At 35.7% G+C, this 9999-nt stretch overlaps 1 non-coding gene across 1 annotated transcript; it reads right to left on the bottom strand.

Annotated features, from left to right (window-relative positions):
* Positions 1-249: 249 nt before the first annotated feature.
* On the bottom strand, positions 250-353 carry LOC113910624. Its single transcript, XR_003516135.1, has one exon. It is a non-coding gene; the product is annotated as a U6 spliceosomal RNA (small nuclear RNA).
* Between the last annotated feature and the right edge of the window lie 9646 nt (positions 354-9999).

The following is a 9999-nucleotide window of genomic DNA, read 5'->3' as shown; positions in this document are numbered from 1 at the left end:
TGCAGACATAAGAATGGGCCTCAATGATAAGTAGAGAATGAATCCAATGATCAAACTGTTAAGATTTAGAAAGATTTTAGACATCTTCAGACCAACTGCCTATCTAATGAAGAAATCCCACTATAACAAACTGGGAGTTAGGTGACCCGAACGAAAACCCTGTGTATTTTGGAAAGAAAAGCCTGGTCTGTTCTGCACTGGGCAGCTCTGTTAAAAGAGCTGCATTCAATTAAACCAAAATCTACTTCTCTTGAAATTGTATTATTCATTATTGTACATGTCATCCTTGTGCAGGGGCCATGCTAATCTCTATATTGTTCCAATTTTAGTATACGTGCTGCCGAAGTGAGCACTATTCATTATTTTAAATAACATTGACTGACCCTGTGTTAAATTCACAGTCCCCTGTTGTAGGTGCTAGAATTTCTAGTCATTCATCTGCCAAAACAACATGCAATAACTCCACCTACTTGTCTGTATTGTCAATTGAGAGTCCTAAAAAATGAAGTTGGAGCAGAAGAAGGTGGAGAGCCCATTGGTGAGAAAGTGGAATAATTTTCACATGATGGAAATAGAAAGCCATAGAATAGTACATCAAAAAATGATAGAAAGAGAGAAGACATTTGGGTGTAGATGGCCAGAGCTTGGGTTGGGTGTGAACCACAGCATGAGCAGGAGGTGAGAGACAGATGCAATAAACAAAATAAATTTTCCCCAAAGTTACAGATAAACTGCAAAAGTAGAATATATATTGGAATGGAAGGCAAAATAAATCTCTACATAATTGTAGATCTTGAAATGGGAATATTTCAAACTCTTTTCCATCTCTCTCTTTTCAGCAACAATATTCCATTTGTTCTGTAGGGCTAGACCTACAGAATATCCTGTCACTTGCTCCTCCCTTCAACTCTCCCAAGCATCACATACTAAGAATATTGGTGGAATCCGAAAGTAGCAAGACAAGGAGGGTAGTTATAGTATACCATGCTACCTGCCAGCCTCACCAGGACTGCCTTTTCCCATGATCATGTGGCTTTGTTCCATCTACTCAGTTATCCTCTCTGCCCCCTTTCTTTACAGAAATAGATAGAGATAAAAGAGGGGATGTACTGAATGGAGCACTGGGTGTTATACGCAAACAATGAATTGTGAACACTACATCAAAAACTAATGATGTAATGTATGGTGATTAACATAGCATAATAAAATAAAAAAATGCAAAAAAAAAAAAAGAAATAGATACAGATAAAGTGTTCCTATTGCCACCAAGGAGGAGTGGCCTTAATAGAGAGTAAGTCCTTATATACAATTCCTATCAGAAAAAAAAATCTAATGTTTCAAAACCAAAGTCATTATTTTGGGTAAAATTTACATCCTAGATGCTGGATCTTCCCCCATGATCATGAAAATATATTGGGGTATTATCAATCTTTTCCATTATCTATATTTATCTTATGGTCTATCTTTACCTATTACCTATAACTCTATTGCCCTCATCTATAACTTTAAGCACAAGTAAACCTATTGAAAAGATGTCCATGTGTCTATTGTCCTTTCTCCAATTTCTCAACCCCCATTTTCCTCTCAACCTACTCCAAACCATTCCGACGAGCCATCTTCACTGAGGTCACAAATGACACAGATGAATATTTCTTGTTTTTCTTTTATTTACATTTAGTTCATTTTTAAATGTAATAAATACTAATGCTACAACCTTTAAAAATGAGGTCTAACAACAAAAAGAAAAGGCATCCGAATCGGCAAAGAAGAAGTCAAACTCTCACTCTTTGCAGATTATATGATAGTTTATGTGGAAAACCCAAAAGACTCCACCCCAAAACTGCTAGAACACATACAGGAATTCAGTAAAGGGGCAGGATATAAATCAATGCACAGAAATCAGTGGCATTCCTATACAACAACAACAAGACAGAAGAGAGAGAAATTAAGGGGTTGATCCCATTTACAATTGCACCCAAAACCATAAGATACCTAGGAATAAATCTAACCAAAAAGGGAAAGGATCAGTACTCAGAAAACTGTAAAATACTCATGAAAGAAATTGAGGAAGACCAAAGAAATGGAAAAACGTTCCATGTTCATGGATTGGAAGAACAAATATTGTGAAGATGTCAATGCTACCTAGAGCAATCTACACATTCAATGCAATCCCCATCAAAATACCATCCACTTTTTTCAACGAAATGGAACAAATAATCCTAAAATCTGTATGGAACCAGAAAAGACCCCAAATAGCCAGAGGATCACTACATCATGGAACACTACATCAAAAACTGATGATGTACGGTGATTAACATAACAATAAAAAATTTTTTTAAAAATGAGGTCTAAAGAAGAAGAAGGTCTAAAGAAGGTCTAAAATGAATTTCCCTCCTTACCTCTAATCCTAACACCCAGTTCCCCTTTAAAGTAAATTGCTATGAAGTTTTTAGGTATGCATCTAGAGATATTTAATATACATACAAGCAATTTCTACATTTTTTTTCAAATGGTAGCATGAACTCTTCTTCTCATTTCTGTTTTTCATTTACTCTACCTTGGACATCATTTCAGCACATACAATTTCCTATCCTTCTTTGCCTCTCCATTGGGTGCTTTTACATTTTTATTTCATTGGTACCTTACTGATAGACATTTTGGTGTTTTTAATCTTTCACTTACAAATGATGCTACAATAATTAACTGTATATATATCATTTCATCCATGTTGGAGTTTATAGGATAAATTTTTGAATGGACTTTCTAAGTCAAGGAATATGTGTCTTTTTAAATCTTTGCTATATATTACTAAATTGCCCTTTATATAAGTTATAATTTATACTGTTTCCCAACACAATTACCAATGCAGTGGTTTATTAGAATTGTCCACTTATTTACTTACATAGCTCTATTCAAAATGTTATGTGAACAGTAATTAAGTTAGTATATAGAATGATTTTCTGCAATCCCATTTCCTCTCTCCTTTACCATCAATTTTAGCAGATTAAAAGATCTTTCTACTTCTGTTATTAGATTTTTCAGAACTCCCACATTGATCTGCCTATTAGTCCTGAAATCTTAATACTTAGTCTTCTGATGGTAGCCCTGCAATCAGAGTCTTACATTTCTAGCCCTACACTCCTAATGTGCTATACCAACATTTCTCTGTAGCTTTTCTATTCATTTCTTTATTGCCTGAATATCAGCCTCCAGTAGAGTCTTCAATAAGGCCTCATGGTAATTACATTATCGGATCTCTTGCATGTTCAAAAGTGTTTATTGCCTTTATCTTAGAAAATAGATGCCACTCTGCTAAGTTTTAGTGTTGACTATTACCATGGAAAAGTCTGATTATAATCTCAACCATCATAAAATACAGAATGACTTTGACCAGATTGCTTGGTTGCTTGCATGTATGCGTGCATAAATAAATGAATGAATAAATGAACAAATTAATGAATAAGTAAACAAACAAATAAACGAAGCTTTTGCATCCACATGTATTGGGGAATACAAACTCTCTGTGGAATTGTTTTGTTGCTCCTGCTGCTACTGTCGGTGATGAAATATATACTCTTAGATCATGTTTCCATGAAAATGGGCATCCATTAAATACATCATTCAAAGCCAAATAACAAATATTAAGTGATGGATACTCAAGCATTATACATTTAACATTCTAAAAACAAAAACAAATAAAAAACAACCAACAAATTCCATTCCCTTGGAATGCTGGTTGTTAAATGAATTGATGTATAATTTGGGATTCCTGTCACAAAGATTTCATAAGCAGTCTGTTCTATGCAATGAGTCTGCCCTGAGCCAAGCTATGTTTCTGCCCTAGAGGAGGTAAGTCCCGATGTGGGACTTGATCCCGGGACTCCGGGACCATGACCTGAGCTGAAGGCAGTCGCTTAACCAACTGAGCTACCCAGGCACCCTATATTCTATCATCTTTAAAGCACCTTCAGTGTGTCTTCAATGTGAATGGACTCACTGTTCCTTGAGACATAATTATTGGATACCCAGCTTTAATATTCATTAAAGACATAATGACTGATGTCATTCAACTGTAAAATCTTTAGTGAGACATTACATACAAATGTTAGCTAATTTTACTGAGTACTAAGCGTTTAGCATTGTACTAAGCTCTTTAACACATTATATAGCTGAATGGTTTAGTACATATAATCCCAATAGCAAAACTAGGGTAGAATACTCACATTTTACAGAGGAGGAAATTGAGTCCCAGAAAGGTTAAGTAACTCACATAGGATCACAGCTAGAGAGGAGCAGAGCCATAATGTGAAGCACAGCATTCTGATTCTAGAACCCAAGCACTTTACTACTACTGTTTATGTGCTGCCGAAGCGAGCACACTTTACTACTACTGTTAACACAGCCACCCAGCCGATGTTTGGAATAAGTGTTACGAATATAGCTTTCATAGTGTCTGCATTTGATATCAATGAGAGAGGGATGTTTGGGCTTATCACTGGGCCCACAGATTTCCTTATTCTGGCTCATACTAGCAACATTAAAACAATGATGGATCCAGTAAAACTGGTGCACTGGAGTCAAAGCAATTATTTAGTGTTTGCAGCTATTTGAATTTTTTTACTTTCCAATCCATTGTTTAGACATAATATTAATATCCCTAGAGAGATTGTTAAGGAATAAAATGTTGGCATGTGTGTGCACACACACCACACCCCCCTATACACACAGGCTTTTGAGAATGGTATTATAAATTCCAGATCTGTGCAAAGCTCTTTTTATGCTTCAGATTATGTAGAAGGCGAGACTGGGAGTGTGACCTGATTGTCTGCTTGCTTTGCCTCTCACTTGTGCTCCTTGGGAAACAATAGTTACAGCATCATTATCACATCCTCATGCTTTTCAACTTAGGGTGTGATAGAGTTGCAGTGAGTGCAACTTCTGGGAGAATAAAACTTTTGTCTCTTCCCTACTAATTTGCAAAAACAAATAAAAGCAAAACAAAAGAGAAGAAACTTGAGTGAGTTGTTTTGAAAAATATGCTCCAATACAGAAAACTTAAAAAAAAAAAAAAACATTGTTATCAGGCGAAAAATAACACATTTGAATAAATATTTATGTTTTCATGGTTTTCTGGTTTATGCTCCTTCATGTACCTTGCAAGCAGTTAAAGAAACAACTATAAATCATAAATAAGGAATAAAATGAACTCTATGATAAAGTCTCTGATTACTCCATTACGGAAATCCAGCTTAGCAATCATCCTTTCCTTCCCAGTATATTTCTATAAACAATCCAAAACAAACCTGCAGGATTTATAGACTGCATTTAATATAAATGAAAGTGGAACGATTCACAGAACTTGCAAGAAATTAATTCATATTTTCCTCTAGCAAAAAAAAATAGTGTATTGGAAAAACAACACATTCCTAAGGAAAAACATCAAGGAGGAATTTTAAATAAGTTGATATAAAGGACATAGGGTGTTTTTGCCGGCAATGACCTAAACTGAAAGCTAGTGGACTAAGAATTTTAGTATTTTTTTCCTACCACTGACTTTTGCATAAACTGAGAGATGTCATTTTGCTCTGTTTTCTTTAATGATAAAAGTGAATAAATGAGCATGAGCCAGCCTAACTGAAAGAAGGACAAAAATGAATCTACTGGAAACCAAAATGCTTAGTTTTGGCTGAGAAATGCATTTTTAAAATAATCTATGAGAGCTACAGAGCTTTCATATTGTAATTAGAACTCCTATAATAGATCATACGATAGAACTCAGTTCTTTCCTTCATCCATATATATTTGGTCAAAACTATGACTTTATTATTCCTGTTTCCCTTAGGAAGTCTGGATCCCCATATTTCCTTATGTTGGAGAATCTTCTAGACATCTTTACCTCTATGCAAACCTTCTGTGACTAACCCTACATACATCTCATCCATTATGGGTATTCACTCTCTGAATTTAATACCAAAAAAATCAAGTGATTTGTAAATCATAAGTCTGGATTATAACTTTATAAAGACCTGATCTAGTATTAATTAAAGATTATATATAAGTTTAAGTATGTTCAAAATGCATAAGAACACCTGATAATGCAAGATGATCCTCATGCTTACTATAGAAATATAGTTTCAAATAAATTCCAGTCGTTGCCAAAAATATATTTTTGAAATAACTTGTTATTGGCTCTATTTTTGAAAAAGGAATTGAGGCTTCCCAAGTGAGTTCACAGCAGGTGGAAAGTAATATCTATTTTTCTCAAACGTGTTAGACAAGGCCACCAGAAACTATGTTAGGGGCTAAAATTAGCCATTGTAATAAAGCATAAGGCAATACTGTTATGCGCTATCACTGTGTTTCAATATATAATATATTTTGATGGAATTCAGTAGTTTTTATAAGTTGGAGTTACTCAAACAACTCTTTTTAGTTTGTCTATGTGTGTGATGCTAAACAATCAGTTTCATAGCCTTAGCACTTTTTAATTGAGTGTTTTGGTATAATGCAGGCATAGTCTTCATGTAATTATTATGGACAGTGAAACATAAGGTATAAAGCATACATTACTGCATACTTAATATGCCATAGGCTTTTGAACTGAATTTAAGTCAGTTGTATACATAAGAATTCATGAATATCCCTTTAATTAAAAAAAACTTCAAGGCATGATCAATTAGTCAAAACAACTGTATCAACATGGAAATTTCAAATCAAAGTGGTAAGCTTAATTTATTGCACAATAGAGGCAATAAGGAATAATTCCAAAATCCCACATCAAAATAACTGAAATTAAGTTCATCACAGGAGTGGCTATGGGAGAAAATGTCACCACTAATGTTCTCTCTGGAGAACTTTAAAAACAGCAAATACATTTATCTGTTGAAATCAGTGCTGGTCTTATCTGGAAATTAAATTGTCCTAAGTTCCATGCTTCTAATTATCTGCTAGTTAAAATTACAGTATTTGTTCTGATTAATGATGAATACTAGAAACCTATCTTGTCCACAAAATCCTGAGGCACACCATACAGTTATTGCAAGAGATTGATGAATTCCTATGTCTACCAGTTTTGTGGACTAAATAAATCATGCACATATATTTATCATTATTTTTCAAATAGTTAGTATTGAGAATTCAGATAAACTAATCCATAGTACTGCTGCCTTAACATCCATTTTGTTTGGCAAAGCAGTCTGCAGGGACTTGAAACTGACATTAGCCCCTCCTGCAAGCTCTTGTCCTGGATAGCTGCATCAGAATCACAAGCAAATGCAAGTTCCTGATGTGACTGCAACAGTCTCCCCTACCTCCCAGCACCCATATGCCTTATTCATCCCTTAGATAATATTGCCGTAGGGCTTACCAAAACCCAACTCTTTGGTTTGAACTGATCAATCCAGACCTAGCTTGGAAACCCCAAAGTACTCTACCCACTGACCCTAATAAAGACATGAGCCCCAGGTCCTGCCTTCTCTCTGCACTTTGCCTTGATGTCCCCATGCAGTCCTTTGAGTTGTCCTTCCTCCATGATCTGTGAGTAATAAACTTTTCTATTTCAGTTTCTCGTGTGGTCTGTTACTGAACTGCAACTTACTGGCCTGCATCCTGTGCTCCACTTAATAAGTATTAAGTTAACAAAGTCATAACAGTCACAATATTAAGTTAACAAAGTCATAACAACCACTATTGTGCTTCATACAACATGTCTCACAAAGTAAGTGCCCCCCAAATTCCATGGGTTCCCCTATATTTCCCAGCCTCCACTCCAGATGGATTAGTGCTATGTAACTAAGCTAAACCAATGGACTACAGGAAGGCATGCCAGGGGTTGCTTCAGGGCCAACCAAAGCAGTTAGGAGTCATGATGTCTACTCCATTCCTTATTTCCCCTCCCATAATCACCTTAGCGTCCACATTTTCTAAAGGGCATAACCCTAAAATATAGGAGGATCCCCTGACTCCTACTGGTCTCTGTACGAGTGAGAAAGTAACTGTCATATGTCAGGCAGTGAAGGTTTCTGGTTTGTCTGCTGCAATAGCTAGTGTTAATTATGCTGACTGATGCTAAGTGAAATAAGCCAATCACAAAAATACAAATATTGCATGCTCCCACTTACATGAGATACATAGAAATCGTCAGATTTATAGAGACAGAAAGGAAGATGGTGGTTTGCAGGGGCTGGGGCAGGAGAGAATGGGGAATTGTTTAATGGGTATAGAGTTTCATTTCTGCAAGATAAAAAGATTTCTGGAGATTGGTTGCACAGCAATGTAAATGCATTTACTACTACTACACCACACAAAGTGTGCACTTGAAAATGGTTATGATGGTAAATTTTATGTTATGTATGTTTTTACCACAATTAAAAATAAAGAAGGAAATAAGATCTCAGGGTGAAAATTTATTCTGGTTTTGGTTTTAAAAAAAAGAAAAAATATTACAAAAACTAGGCGCCAGTCCACGGAACTGCAAGGTGATTCCCTCAAGAGCCTTCCAAAAGAGTTTGAAACTGTGGCCATGTAATTGGAATAAGAATAGAAGAGCTTTACCTAAAATGACTGTCTAGGTCCATTAGATGTCTGAAGAAAAAAGTGCTTCCTGGCCAAATATTTCATTTTTGGAAATCACAATGTCCTTTAGCAGTTAAAAACTCTGAGAAATCTTGTAGAGAAAGAAAAAGCCTTTTAATTTGTGTAAGCCAGCCTTTCTTAATCATTTAGCTAATGAATTTTCTTTTGTATAATACCTCTTACTGTCTGAAATACCTATATTCCTCCACAACACTCTTTTCAAAATGCTGAAATAGCATCTCCAAACTGATATGTTAAGCTATGATGTTTGCTTACAAAGTGTCTCATTTTTTACACATATTTATAATTATGCCTTGAGAACAAACTGCTATCGGTCACAATCAGGACTAACGTAGCATCACAGGAATAGAAAAAGTTATTCCTGGATCATAAACACATGTGTGTAAACACACACAAGCACACACACACACACAGCCACATTTAATTGAGTATTTACTATGAGCCTAAGACTATACAAATAATGCATTACATATACCTTACCTCAATTAATCATCACAACAGTTCTATGATAAAGTGTTTTTATGCCCAGAATTTTGTGGACAAGGAAACAGAGGCTCTAAGAGATTAAGGAACTTGCCCGAGGTCACATGATTAGCAAAGGGGTGTGTAGTTCCAATCAAACCAGAGCTAAGAGACTCTAACACCAAGCCCTGAACCATTATTTTATATTATAGAGCACTTTTCTCTAAGTATAGATCTGAGTCTATCAAGTGCTTCATTCTATAAAACAAAACAAAACAAAACACCTCATTATGAGGGAAAAATGAAACAAGAGCAAAAACAAAATCCACAACACTAAGAGAAATCCATGGACTTCCAAGTTTCCTAAAACTACAGCTTTTATTTTAAAATTCTTTAAAAAGAATAGTTAATAGCCTGTGACAACCTAAAAGCTGGAGAGAAATATTTTTTTAAAAAAAGTCCTATTTATAGAGCAGGGCAGGAAATAGTGCACTGGGTTAAGAGCTAGGCTAGGAATTGGGACACCTAGATTCCAGTCCAGACTCTGCCATTATCTAACTAGCTGTCATTTTGGCAACATCCATCAAACTTTTCATGCCTCAGTTTCCTCCCGTGAAAAGTGTGGACAGAGGCCAAGCTAGCTGATCTCTAAGGGACAAAGACACAGATTTATGCAAATTTACTGTAATTCTATGAATGTGCTTGGTAGAAGAACAGGAGAGGGAGTCTCTATAACTTGGAAAAGGTATTTGCCCTAAATTCAATCCACGTCAATTTTCTAAACTGAGGGATAACCTACCTTTTCGCTGCACTTGTGGGTACCTCGGTTATTCATTTTCATAGAAGCTGATAAACACAGATGAATGCAGGGGATAGCAGCAGCTCACTAAGGAGAAGGCAGCAGAGGTCTGAGGAAGTCCATTCTTCTCTTACCTCTTTGCT

The sequence above is a fragment of the Zalophus californianus genome, chromosome 6 (assembly GCF_009762305.2).
Source record: "Zalophus californianus isolate mZalCal1 chromosome 6, mZalCal1.pri.v2, whole genome shotgun sequence".
Lineage (NCBI taxonomy): Eukaryota > Metazoa > Chordata > Mammalia > Carnivora > Otariidae > Zalophus > Zalophus californianus.
The sequence above is the reverse complement of the archived record's forward strand: the minus strand, read 5'-3'. Positions and strand labels throughout refer to the sequence as shown.